The sequence below is a fragment of the Palaemon carinicauda genome, chromosome 44, assembly GCF_036898095.1.
Source record: "Palaemon carinicauda isolate YSFRI2023 chromosome 44, ASM3689809v2, whole genome shotgun sequence".
Classification (NCBI taxonomy): Eukaryota; Metazoa; Arthropoda; class Malacostraca; order Decapoda; family Palaemonidae; genus Palaemon; species Palaemon carinicauda.
In genome coordinates, this window is record NC_090768.1 from 22,177,206 (window position 1) to 22,196,876 (window position 19,671).

The 19,671-nt window shown below is 34.6% G+C and overlaps 1 long non-coding RNA gene across 1 annotated transcript in view; it reads right to left on the bottom strand.

The window, feature by feature from the left end:
- Positions 1 to 19,072, bottom strand: part of LOC137634177 (uncharacterized) — a 68,329-nt gene extending 49,257 nt beyond the window's left edge. The window contains exon 1 of the long non-coding RNA XR_011042473.1: positions 18,974 to 19,072. This is a non-coding gene — a long non-coding RNA (uncharacterized lncRNA). The remainder of the gene's footprint in view (positions 1 to 18,973) is intronic.
- Between the last annotated feature and the right edge of the window lie 599 nt (positions 19,073 to 19,671).

Genomic DNA, 19,671 nt, shown 5'->3' on the forward strand with positions numbered 1-19,671 from the left:
AAACAATACATTACATGCTGTTAGCTGTTTTTCCAGTCATCAGTGAAGAACAGTAATTCCAGATTCTAGTAATGAAATCCGTAGGATTAGTCTGTACTTTAATGCTTCTAACCTTATTAACCATAAGGCTCCCTTTTCGGAGTTAACCACGAGGACCTTGTTTTCAAACAGAGAAATGGAAGTTAAGAGATTATTTTTATGATTTTTGACAAAACCGTAAACAATTGTTATCAACAGACCCTATAGACACTACTGGAATGTAATCTAATGTAATCCAGGTAGTAATCTTGGCACTATTTTCTTAAATGTTATACGCACTATACGTGGCTTGGCCTTGGAAAATCAGCCGGTTAGTTATGCAGATGATACTGCTCTTTTGGCTATCTCATCTAAGTACAATCGTGTGATTTCCAAATCATTAACCACAAGATGCAAATAATGGAGATTAAATTAAACACGAATACTACTCCAAATACTATTGAATGTGGGTCTTGAACATTTATTCACCGTTCAAGTCTTTGCATTAAGTGTTTAACTATATCAAACACTCAAAAGTTTGATAACATTCTTGATTAAAATTCACTTATGTACCGAAATTTTTTAGGAAATATGACAAAAGTTAATTCACAGGAGATTTGGATATTTCTAGTAAATCATATATCTATTTTTTCCAATGCAATAACAATATTTTAGTAATTTGTGATACTTGTTATAGACATCACAAATCAATATGATTGTTATTCATTTGTATTCAGACTTTTGACATTCAGTTGCAAATGAGATTTCACCAACTGTAGTAGTTTTATATAGTATTGAACTAAATTCATCAAGTATACTTGGGATTCCAAAATTCTTTTGTTTTAGCAAATTCTTTTTTCCAGCATCATGTTCAATGGATTCTGACGCAGATTAGAGGTATTTCTGAAACCTAAAATATTGCGTTGTTTTTCCGTTACGCAGGCTACTATATTTATCATATCTTTTGTCTTTCAATGCCGTGTCGAAGTTTGAGCTTCCTTTATATTTTGTCCTTTAGAACACTCCATTAAGTCATACGTACATATCAGTCCCGGCTATTTAATGGCAATCAAGAGTTTTTAATATAAAATAATATTCACTATAAGAAATGCCTCATCTTACACATTTTCCCCCTAATATATTTTGACACTTTGTATGTGACTTTACAGTATATCAAAATCAAACTCAGCTTAACTGTAATATCTAGCATTTTTTTTTTCTTTTTTTTTTAAATAGGAGCGAAATCCGCCAGGGTTTATATTAGTTTGTTTCATGTGTGTGCATTTAGTCTGTAACTGACATCTGCTGGTAGCTGAAAAATAAAAATTGCAAAAACACTTAACATTCCCACACACCACACGTTACATTTTCGTTTTAATTTTGGAGCCGATATGAGCCGGTATTGACAACAAAACACCGCAGTCAATGAAAGTTTGGCCCATTTTTCGGTTATGACTGTTTTAACCCTATGTATTGGTAAAGGAATATTTGCGGTTAGACTTTTGCATGTTTGGTTTCACTCGTCGGGGGCCACAGATTAGGATGGTTTCGGACACGCTGCTAAAAAAATATTCAAGTTTAAAACTGTTCTTGGAAATCAATTCAGTCTAAAAGGAATAACTTCTACTATATTTAAACAAATTCCTGGAAACTAAATCCGTCAAAAAAAAAAAAAAGGATCACTTCTGTGTACATCTCTTGGAAATTGTTATTCTATTGATTATTCTTATATAGAAAAAATCAAAGTTAATTTGAGAACTGTATACTAGAATAATATCCGTATCTATCCAGAAACTCTTCGAGGTGGGTGAAGCCACAGGGGTACAGTCACTCATAATTTGGTGGATGTCCGGGTCTTAGAGGGAGATTTCCATTTTACCACTTTCTGGACGACAGGTGTCTGGGAGCGCGAAACCGGTGAAATAATCAACAATAAGTAGTTGAACCGTTTCCACGCTCCCAGACACCTGTCATCCAGAAATCGGTGAGATAGAAGTCTCTCTCAAACACACGGACATCCACCAACTTATATGAGTGACTTAGCAATCCTGATTACCGCGAGGTTAAGGTGCCGCACTTCCGCACTTACTCAAATAATTCTGAATTACTGACAGTAAAAGAAAGTCCACCTGACTGGAAGTATTTATGTAAATTATACTTTACTACGAAATAACTAACTATTCAAGAGGATTAGTCATCCCCTTGAAGTCTAAGAATTCTTTTGAAATATAGATTTTATGCATGTTTGGTTGATTATTTCGATGCTTGTGATATATATATATATATATATATATATATATATATATATATATATATATATATATATGTACACTTACATATAGTATCCATATATATTGATATATACGTATATATGTTATACATGTATAATATATATATATGTGTATATATGCATACATATATATATGTGTATATATGCATACATATATATATGTATATATACATATATATGTGTATATATGCATACATATATATATGTATATATACATATATATGTGTATATATGCATACATATATATATGTATATATACATATATGTGTATATATGCATACATATATATATATATATATGTATATATACATATATGTGTATATATGCATACATATATATATATATATGTATATATACATATATGTGTATATATGCATACATATATATATGTATATATACATATATGTGTATATATGCATACATTATATATATATATGATGTATATATACATATATGTATATATACATATATATATGTATATACATATATATATATATGTATGTATATATATACTATATGTATATACATATATATATATATGTATATACATATATATATGCATATATACATACATATATATATATGTGTATATACACTCATATATACATATATATATGTATATATATATATATATATATATATATATATATTATATATATATATATATGTAGATGCACATACACACATTTAGATATGTATATATATGCATATGTATATACACACACTTATACATATACATATACATATATATGTATATATATACAGTATATGTGTATGTTTGAAAAACTGAAGCGTCATGTAGTTATTCAAAATAACTTGTCGGTAAAAAAATGGGAATAAAACCATTTCTCAAATGTTCAAGTATATATGAAAACGCACAGCACAGAGAGAACTTGTTACTCTAAACCCTATGCTACGGCTGCAACAGCTCTTTCAGCACTACGATGTAGTGGAAATGGTTGCAGTTATTATTATTATTATTATTATTATTATTAAAAGCTAAGCTACAACCCTAGTTGGAAAAGCAGGATGCTATAAGCCCAAGGGCCCCAACAGGGAAAATAGCCCAGTGAGGAAAGGAAACAAGGGAAAATAGCCCAGTGAGGAAAGGAAACAAGGAAAAATAAAATATCTTAAGAATAGTAACAACATTAAAATAAATATTTCCTATATAAACTATAAAAACTTTAACAAAACAAGATGAAGAGAAAATAGATAGAACAGTGCGCCCGAGTGTACCCTCAAGCAAGAGAACTCTAACCCAAGACAGTGGGAGACCACGGTACAGAGGCTATGGCACTACCCAAGACTAGAGAACAATGGTTTGATTTTGGTGTCCTCCTCCTAGAAGATCTGCTTACCATAACTAGAGAGTCTCTTCTACCCTTACCAAGAGGAAAGTAGCCACTGAACAATTAGAGTGTAGTAGTTAACCCCTTGAGTGAGGAAGAATTGTTTTGTAATCTCAGTGTTGTCAACTGTATGAGGACAGAGGAGAATCTGTAAAGAATAGGCCAGACTATTCGATGTCTGTGTAGGCAAAGGGAAACAAAAAATTTCTTCGAAATGGAAGGTCAGGAGACAATTACATCTTCAGGAAATGGCATGCCGAGATTGTTAAACCCTTATAGTAACTACACACGGCAGATCTAAAGAATATAACAGCCGTAGAACAGTTAAAACCCTTATGTATACACTGTGTCCTTTTCTAACGGGAAATTCATATAAGAAAAAACTCAGGTTGGTCATAGTGATCTAGAATTAATAGATAACTTTCTAAGTTTAAGAAAAAAATAGAAAAGGAAATGGTCTCTTGTGTAAAATCTGAATCCGATTATATAACTGGATTAGCGATAAATCATGTGAACACGTAGAATTATCAAGATTTAATCATGTAAATTATGTTGAAGGATTATTGAAAAGGCAGCAAAAAAATCAATTGTGCAATTAATCCAATTTCATTAGCAGAAATTATAGTAACAGAATTCTTTTTTTTCAAATCTCACGGACATTTTTTTTTTTCATTTCTGAATACTAGCCCTAGCGAGAGTAAGTTTTCCAAATATGTTATCATAATGATTGATAACAGAAACCCCGAGTATTACAACCTTCCATAGTACAAATTATAAAAAGTAGAAAAATATAATAAACAGAAAGATTGATAAAAGGGGCCCCACCACGAGAAAGGATCACCCCTGCACTGATTGAACTATAATGGCTTCCAGTCAAAACTAGACTAGATTTTAAGATGATGCAACGACTTTTCAAGTTGTAAGAACTGGATGTCATAATTCTTAAGAGAATTGCTAAACATCGCGCATCCAATGCATTCGTGTCGACAAGAGAATAGTTACCGATGGCATAAAGTTAGAGCCAAGATTGTATGTTATGGAACTTTTAATTATGCAGCCCCGAGAGTCCATAAGTTCTCACTTGACACCAGAGAGATTAATGCTATAAAGGCTGTCAAGAAGCCAGAAGACACTATTTCCAGAGCTACGTTACGGTGGAGATGACAATTGAGCTATATATGTAGTATATGACTAAAATGCTTAAAATTGTATGAGATAAACAAATTTTGTAGGTTTTGCAGAGCGCAGTGCTTTTCAGTTTGTGAGAACACTAGGAAAAAATTTCTCAAGGTAAAGTAATAATAGCCCACTTGCAGTTCATTTCATCCCTGTCTAATCAAACGGAATGTCTATCCATATACGGTTTGTGTAGCTTGTCGTCATGTTGATTAACTGTACGTTTAGGCCAACCGTACAGCCAGGTTCCAGCCCCTGTAAGTGCGCAGAATAAAGGTATGTCCTGACATATACTCTTGCTGTGTAGCAGCTCATAGCTGAAGAAAAAAAATTTTGAAAATGCTTTGAGGGACCCCATATGTATCACTGGTGTGCTTACTTGGTTCTCTTGAAGGCTCGTGAATGTAACAATGTTATCGTTAATGCATAAACCTTGCCTCTCTTTTGTAAGTACCGTTGTTTTTTACGTTATGGGCACGCTTCTAATAAAACTAGATTTTAAAAAGTATTTTTAATGAAAGACGTGAATATGATACCATGTGACCACCGATGGAAAATACTATAACTGTTAAAGACCAATCTCCTTGGTTTGATGGAGAGACTTTAGTGAAAAAGAGGAAAAAGACGTAAAGAAAGAAAGTAGAATAGGTTAAAAACAAAGTAGAATACAAAACTGCTACTTGTCAATATAACTACCTACTAAGAAGGGAAAAAATGTGAATACTATAAGAGAAAGATCCGCGAAGCAGCAATAGACAAAATAAGTTATATCTTCTCCTAAATGGTGTAATGGGAAATGTAAATGAAAAGAAGCTACCTGATAAATCCAGTGACCAGGAACTAGAAAATAATTTTCTAGTGTTCTTTAAAAACAAATTTGAAAATATAACCAGGTCATTTCTAAATACTCAACATCAGATTAATGATACACCTGACCCAGACAAGATTAATAAAATTTAAGAACAACACAAGATGACATCACTAGGATTATCAAGAGAGCAAAGGAAACAAACTGAGCGATCGATCCTATCTTAATATCTGAAGTAATTGGAGAGAAACTTTTCTAGTTTAGCCGAAATAATAACGAGAATAGCAAATGCAAGCATTGATGAATGTAAGTTTCCCAAATCTGAGAAAATGGCTATAGTCACACCAGCTCTGAAAAATACTCTGGACTCCCAGGAATTTAAGCTCATATAGACCTATTTCGAATCTATCCTTTGTTCCAGAAGTGCTTGAATACGTGATTCTTGAACAACTAGTCAGGCACTTAGAAGTAATAGAAGCTTTGCCTGACAACCAATCTGCTTACAGAAAACTATACTCTACGGAGACAGCCATCTGCTCTGTTGTAAATGATATGGTAGAGATGATGGATGAAAATGAATGAGGTATTTTGATATTACTCGATCTCAGTGCTGCTTTTGATACAGTGGTGCATGAACTGCTACTAAATGATCTACGGTCCATCGGCGTCGAAGATCAAGCTTTCGAATACCTAAAAGATTACTTGGTGGATAGAAATTACTGTGCGCAAATTTGACACTCGCTATTCATCATATGAACCTTTAAACAGAGGGGTACCCCAGGGGAGTGTACTTGGACCTATCTTATTCTGCCTCTATACTATTGGTCTATCGAAAATACTACAAAGGCATGGTGAGAAGTTCAAACTATTTGCGGATGACACAATTTTACTCCTCCATAAATGATATCGATGACACTTCTGAAACTCTAAACCGAATCCTTGATAGCGTTAGAGAATGGATGACATTTAAACAACTAAAATTAAATGAGAACAAAACGGAGTTCATTGTGGTGGTTAAGAGAAGCTTGAGTGATATTCAAATGAACATAAATAATGACTCAGTGCCGATATCTAGTAAAGTTCGAGATCTAGGTGATTTCCTGACTGTAACCTGTCTCTGAATGCCCAAATAGATAATGTAGTAAAATCAGCTGGTTATCATCCAAGAAATATTACTTTTAGAAAAAAAGTACCTGGATGAAAATTCTCGAAAGAAACTTGTGATAAACTGTATTATTACCAGGATTGACTACTGCAACTCTTTACTATTTACTAAAGTGCAACTTAAGGAATTACAAAACATAATAAACAGAGGACCAAGACTGATAACACGTGTCCCACCTAGAGAAATGATCACCCCTATAATGATTAATTTACACTGGCTGCCGATTAAAGCGAAATTTAATCTAAAACATGTACAATAACCCACCAAGTTATCAGAACCAGTCGTCCAAAATACTTAAGAGAATTGCAACATATTGCGCAGCTACAAAATCGTGTCGACACGAGAATACTTACAGATGGTTTCCAACTATTGGAACCTATTATCGTTTCCAGGGGCCGTGTAATAGTGTTTTTCCCAAATATCTAACAAACCGGCTTATGAATTTCCATGAAACTACAGCAATGAATGTTTCAAACATTGCCCTAATTTTTGGTGGTACATTGAATTGACAGATGTGCTTAATTAACCCGTTTACTCTTAGAAAAAAAGAGGAACTTCTTCCCTTCCTTCAGAGCGTTTCGAAGAAGTGTTACTTAATCAAGTAACTGTAACGCAGAGGTTCCCCCAACCCTCCTTCGGTGTTTACACCTATGGCTATCCTAGTACTCCCCCCCCCCCCCTTCCTTCTTGCCTTCTTTCCTTCATTCCCATTGTTATTAGGCTACCGAGTAAATTCCTGTTAGGAAAGACTATGTACTGCACATATAAAATGAGCCGGAAGAGGAATAAAATGTTTTATGGTGGTAGATAATGATTAGATGGTTAACACAAATTATCAAACATAATAGAAGAGGTTTAAAACAGGGGTGTGGAATCGCACTGAGAGATATTCTACTCGGACTCCTACAAATTTTAGATTTGCGACTAAAAAATAAAATAAAATAAAAAAATAAAATAAAAACATGAGTAGAAATAGAAAACAATTTTTTTCCTTGAGAGTGATGATGAGTAAAATGTATGTGTCCATTTCTTGTTTTTTTTTTTTTTCATCCCTCATAAATCTATGGTTTCCAGCAATTGGTGATAACATTATTTTGGAAAAGCAAAGCTAATGAATACTTTGATACGAGTATATCAGCTTGGCATGTAGACAATGTCAATGGATTTCTCAAAGTAAGGTTCATTGGTTCATTAATTGAAGTCTGGTATAATTCCAGTGACAAAGTCGCAATAATATTTGTCACATACCTTTCAAGTAACAAAAATAGGTACTGGTACTTATAACGTAGATAAATATATAAAACTATAAGTTGAAATATAATAAATCTTATGTATGTATGAACACACACACACACACACACATATATATATATATATATATATATATATATATATATACATACATATATATATATATATATATATATATATATATATGTGTGTGTGTGTGTGTGTGTGTGTGTGTGTGTATGATTTCAAAATTTATCAAATGGCCGATGTCAATGCCCTTATATGAAACATCTTTTAGAAGTCTACCTTCTAAGGAATTCAAGCTACTCTCTCTGGTGGAATTGATATGATAAATTATATCAAACAATGCTCTCTGTCATTTTCTTCCTGGCAATTGATCTATCGAGTAACCTGTGTTGCATGGAAGAATGAGTCCTACGGGTTAACCTAAAGAAAACTATATTTCTATTGCTTTACCAACACTCGCTTGAAGTGCGAAGTGTAGGGTTAGCATGGCTTCTTTCGTCTCCTGTCATAAGTCTCATTCTTGATCTTCAATGTAAGTGAGTGGGTAAGATATAAAACGTTGGTCTTGTGTTTAGGTAAAGTCTAAAGTCACGAATCACATTACCAGGTATGCTGAACTTTTACAGTACTGACAAAGAATTTCGTATTGCTTGGGGTAGGTCATATGACAATTATCTATGGAGTTAAACAAGCGTTTAACAATTCGGGGGATGGGAGTTACAGGGGAAGAAACGTTATAACAACGTCGCTGAGGGACGTCATCACTTTTGCGAATGTGTGGGTGGCTAAGACTGGCTTTAGCCTCATTTTCTTAAGTAAAAAAGTTAATGAAACGTAATTGGCAATGCACAGTATTTCCCAAAATTAGGCCATTGTATTAAGCGCTCCCTGCTTTGATATCATGGAAATCCAAAAGTTATTTTGGGAGTTATTTAAAAAAAAACACTATTACACGGCCTCTGGAAACGATAGTAGGTATGTGTCTACTGTAGGCTCTAGAGCCTTTAGATATTCGGCCCCGAGACTATACAATAAGCTTCCACGAGACATTCGAATGTTTGAAGACATTAAGGCTTTCAAAGGGAAACTGGAGACTTTCTTATTCCAGGATTCGTATGATAGTGACGATTCAACAGTAAATGAGCAATGCGTTATAAGAAACATTGAATACTCTGAACGAACAAGATGTAGCGACAGTCTGGGACTCAAGGTCCTGTGGAGAGTGGGGTTCCCCTGTTGTATGGGACCGGAAAAGCAGCTGTCGTAAATAAGTAAAGTAATCCAATGCCTTGATGATGAGTTAATAGCAATACTGTTATTGCCGTTGGTATCTGTAGATCAAGAGTATAGTTATTAAAGCCCCTCTCTCCAACATTTGTTAATGTTCTGTCCTCTACTCTACAGATACTTGAAATTTTTAAGAGAGAATAATCATTTCTGAAGGTTATGATTTTTCAAAATTCCATTATGACTTGAGTAACAAACACTTTATTACGATGCTAACGGGTGCTGAATGAAATTTCTCAACGATTAATGTAAAACTTGCTTTAACGTTAACGTAAGACGTTCAGTGAAGCATACATTTTCTAATGTTAATTCGATCTTGTTTATGGAGATTGATGTAATTCTTAATTTGGCCTTCCAATAAAATGTATGGAATTTTGTCACAACGAAATATGACTCAGAAACACGGAGCTATGTCAGTCTAGTTTTTTAAAAGTTACTTTAGTAGCCATAATTAACATGCAAATAGTGTTCAGACCTACTTTCGGTTGACTTCGATGGTCGGTAAATGGTAATTTCGTAGTTATGATTACAGTATGTTAATGAGAATGTAATTTCTAGTAAAGGAAAATAAATATTTTATTAAGAGACGTTTAGTTACGTAATATTAGCCAGGATGAACTACAACAGCGAAATAAATTTTGACTTAACATATGTATCTAAAAGTTACTTGAATTGTAGAAGTGTTTCAGTTTAAAAAAAAAAAAATCTTAGTAATACCATGGAGCATCGGGTGAAAAACCAACAAGATCGTCTGACATTTGTTCTAATTGAAATATATTTTTTGAATAAAATGTTGAACGTTCAGATTAAACGAGGTGAAGGCGGAAAACATGATGTACTCAACAGAATAAAAGTACTAAACTGTGTAATTCTCTGGCACCACATACATTTTTTGATTACCTATGATCAGTCCTATGATTATTTATTTTTTTTTATCTATCACATTTTGAATGTCAATAATTGGTTAAGGAGAATAGATATATAACAAATCAATTGGATTATGAAAAGAGTTCTTACAGGATTTGCCGAGTAAAGCTGCTAAATAATGCAAAATCATACCAAGTTCCAATAGCATTTCAAACTTCCTTTGGCAGTCGCGAGGAAGACTGGCGAACTGAAATGGCAGTTTCATTTCCCATAGGTGCACAACGTTATTCCGGCTGTCGAGAATGGGGGCCAGATTGGGGAAGATGAACCAAGAGTTAATGAATTTATAAACTAAACCCCCACGACAGCAAAGGTCATAGCTGCTATTTGCTTAAAGATAATATTCTGAGGAACACTTGTATTATCTGAACTTGCAAACGTCAAAGTCTTTCGAGAATATAACTTTCAAAACAGTTAAGTTACCCTTTCTTCTTAGGATACGATTAGCTGAGTGTTTGTATCAATCTTATATCAAAGCATTCAGAATCAATTTGCGATCCAATCTGAAATTCAGCAAAAAAAAAAAAATGAAAAAAAAAAAAAATATTTACCAACTACAGAGATGTGATATGATTCCCAGATTTAAAATATTTCTAAATCCTCGATGTAGCGTAAAATAAAAACGATATGTGGATATCTATCTGGAAAATTCAGCAATATACCCAAAATGATTTCCAACCTGTCATATTAAATGTGTAGTACTTTTAAGTCATTTGTATTATCAGCATCCTAGTGGAATATCATTTATTTATTTTTGTTTTCGTGTCTTGATACATATATATTACCTTCAACGTTAACCTCATTGAACAGTCCTCGCTATCTTTGATGTTTGGTTTAAAACTTTTGTCTGAATTTTTTTCCCTAAAAGCACAGCTTCTAAAATGCAAGTTAATTTCCGGCTAGATCCGGTTCAATATCCGTATCTGCAGGATTATCTATCAAAATAGATTTTCATGGTAAATCTCTGGCTGAATTTCCTAATCAAAATCGCGGCAGTTTTGCATAAACTGACAAAAGAAATCTCTGATTTAAGCTTTAAAAGGTCTGCACCAGCATCTTGATCCTAATACTTTTGTAAACAAGTATTATTTCTGTCTTGAAGTCACTTTACAAATGTTAATTACCTGTTACCCTATTATCCACCTTAAACCTCCTTTTCCTGTTTCCTTTCAAATCACACAAAATTATACAAGACTAAAACCAGCTTCATAACATTCAAATATTGCTATAACGCTTCTGGGTTCCGCACTGAAAGCAAATTCTGCGAATCGTTTACCTAACACTTTGAAAATTGTAAATAAAAATTATATTTTAGATAAAAAGATCTGTTACTAGATAAGGTACACAAAGGGGTATTATCAGTGAAATCGATTTTTTTTTCAATGAAAAGCTTTTTAGATTGTCTCAATGTTATGGACCATGTCGCATTGATCTCAAATAAAGACCTTTAAGTGTGTTCATGAAGGAATGCTCGTTACCGCCTTACTGGAAAGTTTATCTTACACGTACCCTATTCAACTGAAACAACTTCCTCTCCCTCATACAAATCATGAATTAGGAACATGCGTAAGCTTAAACTCGTTTAAAAGCCCTGCATTTGTATATATTCACGAAGAATTTAATACAGTTTGTGCGATTTTAAAAGTAACTTTGGACCAGTTGATACCCGTCAGTCGAGACCACTTGATAAAATCTCTCAAAAACCTCGTGAATTATCTAATCATTCTACCAGATACGAGCAGTTCAAACAGACACCAATATTAAGCTTAAATGCCACTACCGTTCATGTATAACAATAAATATTTGTTCGAGTCTTTGTTTCAGTCAAGTATTTAACCCCAGGTGCATCATAAGGGATTCCTATGAACATATGTACAAATTACAATAGAATATACTGTTTATTCGTAACTAAACAGAATGTCATTGATACGAGAATGTCAATTAGGTACTCATAGACGATCCAACAAGTGCGTGTCAAGTACCTGAAGAAAAATTCTCAATTCGGGAATTTAAGTGTCGGTAAACAAGAGCTCAATGTAGATTCAAGTAACTAAGAAGGTATTCAACAAATTGTCGAATCTTTTTCAGGTTTAAGACCTTTTTATCGTTTATCATGAAACTGCAATTGCGTTTCAATCATTTACACTATTTGAATAATTTTCCTACGACAAAAATGTAAGTATGTACTTAATATAACATTCCGCCACTAAAATAATATAAATTAAAATATATAAATTCTTTAGCTGCATACCTATTAGTAGCGCTTGTATATCTACGTTAACTATACATCCTTTGTAATTATATTTCGTAGGTTGTTACAAAATATACCAAACAAATGAGATATGATTCCCCTGCGCTGATTAGGTTACACAGGTGCCCTATTAATTCTAGAGAGATGTTAAGTTATCAGATCTGGATGTCTTAAGATAAATTTATCATACATCATACAACCAACTAATCGTGTATAAAAGAAACTAATCAAGGAAGGTTTTAAGCTAGTGGAACCAAAAAGCCCCTCCTCTATAGGTTCTAGAGCTTTCAAATATGCATCCCCAAAATGTTACAGGAATACCCACTTGAGAATTTGGGTGAGGCTGTAAGGTTGAAAATTGTTTTCAGAGAGATATGAATCTCTAAAAATGTACATAAATATCGCAGACCAACAACGAAGCTTCCTGCTGTTGAAGATTGCCTGGCCCTTGTGGCAAAAACGAGCTCTTGCAATTCTGCAACAGGTAATCAACGAAGATTTTGCTTGCAGAATGCGAGCAGATGAGTAGTGTTCCCAGACAAGTATTGCACAGCGAAAAAAAATTCACTTGTAGATGCTTAACTGTGTGTATACGTGAGAAGTGCATTTTAAATGATAACTTGATAATAACCCCAAAGCAATTTTCTTTTCCTTATTCTTTTTTTCTAAAAGTCTAATAAGAAAATATAAATCAGCTGCACAGGCTTGTTATAAATATAAGAAACGCCTAGTGCCTTTGAAGAAACACGAGTGAACAATAGCTTGCTAGACCCATCCCTACTTAGTTAGGGTCTGTTAACAGTATATGTAAGAACTACAGACCTCAGACCTATCAAAATACAGACTGCATAAGTGCAGAGTGAGTGACAGTCAGTCCACTAACAATGCCTCCCTAACCCTAGTGAAGACCTGCCCTGTGGATTCTTCCTTACTAGGAGGAAATGGGTCACCCTGTATAGTGGAAGAAGAAAAAATTAGTAGGACAGGGGATAACCTCTTATGATAAGGTTATGCCCCTGCAAGAAGCCACTCCAAACAACTAGGGCCTATCTGGTCAACTTCAGACATGGATCTAAGACCAGTAAAGGATACAGTACTCAAATGGACAGAGCAATAGTGTAACAAGATATGAGGGTGGTATACAGACCGTTTGCCGAAAGATAATTGGTCGAAAGCCAACTCGTCGAAAACAATTAGTCGAAAAAATAACTGGTCGAACTGACAATTAGTATAACGACAATTCTTCGAAAACTTAATATACCGAACAAATTTTAAGAATTAAAAATTACGAAAAAAAAAAAAAACAAATGGAAAGGAAATTGTCCTTTATTAATATCATTAATTTTGATAATACAAAGACTTCGTCTAAACGCTATGCAGGGTCGCTATTTCTAGAGAGCCGTTTCCAAGTTCTTCTATCTCCGATGTCCTCCATTGTGAGATCTTTCTCCTCCATATCTGCTGTTACACACTCCATCCAACTCCCCTTTGGTCAGGAGTGTGTAACAGCAGTCAATTTTTTTTTAAAACAAAATAAGTAAATCTTAGACAAGAATAATTCTGAAACATTGATATTTAATCGAAGTATAAAGAAAAGCAATTTTAGTAATTTTGTAAACTGTTTGCAACTGCTCTTTAGGAAATCTAAGCCTTCATTTCTGTTATAATTGCGTAAAAGTATTTTCAAACGTTCATTTAACTCAACAAAAGTATTGATTGTTGTTTCTAGAAATGTGTATTCTAATAAAATTTCTTTACTCGCTTATTCCTTTCGTAGTAATTTTGGAAAAAATAAATATTAAAAGCATTGTGCCAGCCTTTTACAGAGTTGCTTGTTCGTGGTAGGTTGTCTAGCACTCCACTGTTAACTGAGCACTTTTATGTCATAAGTTGCTCTTCTTCGTCTGCCTCGCTGAGTCATGCCCATTTTTTTATTTGTTCAGTTGCTGACCATCAATCGCACCATCAATCGTTTCCATTTCGCGCAGCAAAAACACCTCATAGGGGAGTTTTCTTATACCTATTTTTTGTTGCAATGAACTCCATTTTACTACGTTATATGGTTCAGAATGTAAATTCTAATTTTTGTTGTTAGATTAAAACATTCTAAACTACAAAAATTTTTATTACAGTCATGTCATGATAATATAGAAAGTTAACGAACCAGTTGAGTGAAAAAAGCCTTTTCGATTCCATCTTGAAATACTATTTATAGCGATTGTAACAGAGTTTAGACATTTCACTTACATTTCTCAAGAACCCATTTCAACTAATTTTCCTGTCGACGAATGGTCAGTCCGGATAATAGCATTTTCGACAAAATCATCTTCGGTCAGTTATCAGTGACCAACTGTCTTTCGACCAATCGTCAGGCTACTATGAGGGCTAAACTCTTAGGATGAATACAGACTCTAGGAGGAATAAAAACTTATCCTCTCTTCCAACCCCTTCCCTAAGTTCATAGTTGGGATCTTCCATTTTGCTAATTCTACATACGCTAAACATATTCAAAAATCTCCCAAACAAGAGTAACTATTTTAATAGATCTGCTAAAACTAGATGATAATACCCAATATATAAAAGATTAAAGGGATCTAGGCTTTCAATATCTCTAAATAGGTGCTTCATCTGGTAAAAAGTATAAAAGTGAAAAATGCAATACGAGGTATGATACTGGAAGGCCAATATCTCAGACTCAAAATCATTTATAACCCACATTGTGTCATGGAATAAACCACATTAACTGCTGCAAGTCAAAATTATTTACCAACTTAATATGTAAGTATACCATTGTGAGCAGGCTCATAAAAAATATAATATAAATTAGCCGATAGTTTATTTACAGGAGAAAATAGAAAATTGAACGATATCAACACATTGCTAAATTCAGAATTACGTTTAATCTTTCTCCAAGTAGATACTGGGAGTCTGGGTATTGTGGGAAAAAACTCAGATGAAGAAAACTAGTTTTTGCACCTTACTAGTGCATTAGCACGCAAATCGGTATTATTTCTCACAGTAGTGTACAATGTCTTTAACCAGATTAAATGCCTATAAACACATACGATATCCCGGGCTCATCACACCCTGCATGAATTCTAAAAAACTCTTCTTTATGTAACATTCTAACTTATTGAATACATAAACACTTTTCCACCAGCGCAGACCTCTCTCCTCCACTCTGTACTACACGACCTAGAATACGGCCCAGTATAGGTCTGGTTGTGGTATTTTGAATTATGACCCAGAAGTCTCATGCTCCGCCTACCAGTCATGAACTCGTGTCTGATGCTCTATGAGTGCCAAGATACTGCTGTACATCCTGCTTTTGAGCGAAACCGGAGAAATATTATTTGAGAATGATGGACACGGGTAGCCGTGTGAATTAATATGAAACAAGGAACGACATGTAATGCTTGCCATAATAAAAAAGTAATGAAATGATTTTATATTGCAAGCGATGCGAGCCTTGGCGAAACAATGACTAGTGGAACAGTGATTGATTAGATAATTAAAAGAACACCAATTTGCTAACCTGCTTGTCAAGACAGAGTAGCAACGAGCAAAGTCCAGTTGAACTAAATGATTAATAGATAATTAAAATAATGCACACGCAGAAACAGTATGCTACAGCGGGGGGAGCGACCAAAGGGTTCCTGGCTTGTATACAGCGCATCAGATTTCTGAGACAATTGCAAAACTGGTCTACTTATAGAGAAACGTACATCTCCAATTTATTATCTTCTCTCCACTATTGCCTTGGATGTTACACTCCAACAGCTCTTCGGAAAAGCATTTTTTTTCTATTTACAATACTGAATAATAATGGCCATCATTCCTTCATATGTGACTTACGGTCACTCACAGTCAGTGCCTAACCTAACATTGTTGACGACAAACCAAAGTAGTAGTATTGCAACTTTCGCTGGTTTTTTCCATGAATGAAGAGGCCATGATGGAATAAGTCCAGCTTGATTTAGAAAACAACAACGATAGTGACCACCATATTTATCAAATAACCCAGCTTTAATTTATGCTACTACTTTCGAAGGATTATTCAAAAGTATTTTGTAATGCAATTTCTTTGCTTCTTAAATTGACCACCAATTCTGAAACAGCTGTAGGCAAAATGGGAAAAAGGGGGGTCCATGGACAAAAGTTTCTCGGGGAAAGAAGGTAAATACGGAGAAACTTCAGTCAATATTTCATTCATAGTAAAATTGTTAAAAACAAAATGCATAAGCACCGTATATATCTGTATATGTGTCTGGTTGATGTACCGCTAAGACTTGCGTAGAATTGGCTAATTTACCAATGCCATCACAAGAGTTGAATTCAAAACTAAAAACTATCGTCTTCACTGTTAACTCGACCCAAACAAGGTAGTATGAAGGACCCATACAGTGAATGGTTCCTGGTCGTGTGTACCGAATGCGTTCATGTTACGCACACTCGTGCGTTTGGTTAAAGAATCAAGGGTATTTTTTTCGCAAGATAATAGAAGTGATAGGATATGTGGGGGTAGAAAATTTCATTAAAATTACTATCATCTTCACCGAATAACTTTTAACCGCACTCCAGTAAAACAACCTTCTCGCAATCATTACCGGAAAGATTATGGCGCCTCCGTGACAATAATGTAGCAGGAAGGTTAAATTATTTATTTTATCACTATCCCTTGGTATTATTAATTTACAGGAAAATCTAAACTACGGAAAGGTGTTGGAACTGTCGTAAAGCAGATGCAATAAATTTACAAATTTCTGTGCAAGCGGGAGAGAGGTCACTTCACAAATTCCGTTCACTTTTTATAATTAAGATTATTTAGACTACAACTATATTCACTAGAAAGGGCCAGTGTACTTTTAATTGTTTTACTATACGTTAACTGTACACAAAACAGACTTTTAAAATATACCAAACTTAACACAAACAAGATTTTATTCTTGCAAATATTTTTTTATTCCGTCTTTAATTATTTGAATGATAGCTGATACGACATAAAAGTTGGGAAACGGGATAAATTCCGGTAATTGTGTAGGAGACCTCCGCGCTCGATTTAAAAGTTTCTAAAAGTAGAAAACGAAAGAAAACAGTAAATTAGAGCTACAGTTACCTTGAAACTGAGAGATAATCCTCCTACACAGAAAATGTAAGCATAAACCTACTACTACAATTATGGGGGACCCCAGTGGGAAGCGGGGTTTTTGGGTGGGGGGAGGAGGAGAAAAGTGATTTTTCGGGGCACTACCGAACCTAATACAACTACCTACCCTACCCTGGGGGCCATGTACCCCTACCTAGGCCTACCGGGGGGGGGGCTCCGCCCCCCCCCCTGCGACCCCCCCTTAAGGCCACAGTAATTTTCAGGGCACCACCGAACCTAAGACACCCACCTAACCTAGCCTATGGGGCCCTGTACCCCTACCTAGGCCTACCGGGGGGGGGGCTCCGCCCCCCTGCAACCCCCCCTTAAGGCCACAGTAATTTTCAGGGCACCACCGAACCTAAGACAGGAAAAAAAAGGAACACAAACTTCAAATTAGTCTCAATATCTAACTTTGCGTTTCCAAACCATGTACCTTTGAAACAAGACACGAAAAAATTGCACCTCCTCTTCCTTTTCCCACGAGTAACCACACTACGATCACACCGGAATGCTAATTTGTTGTAATCTATACGGCACACATTTTCACAATTAGGGCACTTTTTCTCTGCCAAAATCAAACCATGACGTTGAGCAAATGCAATTAGCAAATCAACTTTCCCTGAATAATGTACACAAAAATCCCCATAAGAAATAAAGCAATTGTCACAAGTGACACAGTCGGAACGGGATGAAGGTCCTGCTAATTGCTCCATACTTCACGGCAAAATGAGCTTTTCAGTTTGAAGGGAGATCCGAGACGTGCAAAAATATTCCTCCGCGGAACTTCACGTAAACTGTGGTAACTGGTGGAAAAATAGCAGGGATAAGTGAAGTAATAAGTGTCAGCATTGGCTAGATTTGTAAAAACCGCCATGATTGGTTTTCAAACAGTGTGACGTCAAGAAAACACCTGTTATTGGTTAGAATAGCATTGAGAACTAGTTTGCCATACGCAGTAAGGCGGTGAAACAACTCATTTTAGCCAAGACATCACACAGTAAACAAAAACAAACACTTAGAAAAAATCCAAGTGAAACATAACTACACACGAATATCTTCGTTAAATAGAAGCTGCTCATATATTGACTATTATATAAGCGTTCTATATGATATAATAGTGAATTGTAGGTGTTTAAATTCTTCAAGATCTTCCGCGGAACTCTCCTACACATTTACCCTTTCTCGTTTTTCTAGAGAAAAATACCCTTTCTTGTTTTTCTAGAAAGAAATACTCTCTCTTCTTTTTTCTAGAAAAAAAATACCCTTTGTTTTTTTTAATATTACACCACTTACCTCGTATTGAAAAACTATGTAAGATGAAAATCAAGTCGTAACATCCCACGATGAATATAGTGTACGTCACTTTCAGTATATAGAGCTTCTCCTTTCAGCTGCCACCCACATTCTGATGACGTATTACGTAACAGCTAAATCAGTCCAGCAGAAATGGAAACTAAAGCTGACGAGTGGAGTTAAAGGTCTCAACAACAGATGGCGGTAACGAAAAGAAACGCAAAAATTGTTCCTAAAAGATTTTGAATTATCTAGAATTTTGAGAAATAGCTTACTATTATGAGACTCAAGTTGCCACCTGTGGTTAGGCAATCATCAAAGTTACACGTATAGGAATGATGAACATTAATTAAGTCTTCTGTTTTCCTATATCACAAGATATCAATATTTCTTTACTGATTTACAGATATATAAAATCTTAAAGAGCAAGATATGTAGAATTAAAGATTTCCCCCACTGAATTGCAATGTAAACTATAGAAGGAGCAGATGCATTACATTGGCAGCTTATCAATGCAGCCATGCTGACGCGTTTGTAGCTGTTATAAACATTGGTCAAGACTTCAAAGTTATTTCATACTATATTAGCAATTGGTACATTTCCAGTGTCAATTCATTAATCCTACACAATTTCTCATATATAACAAAGAGCAACTGTCTGGTTAAATATATATATATATATATATGTATATATATATA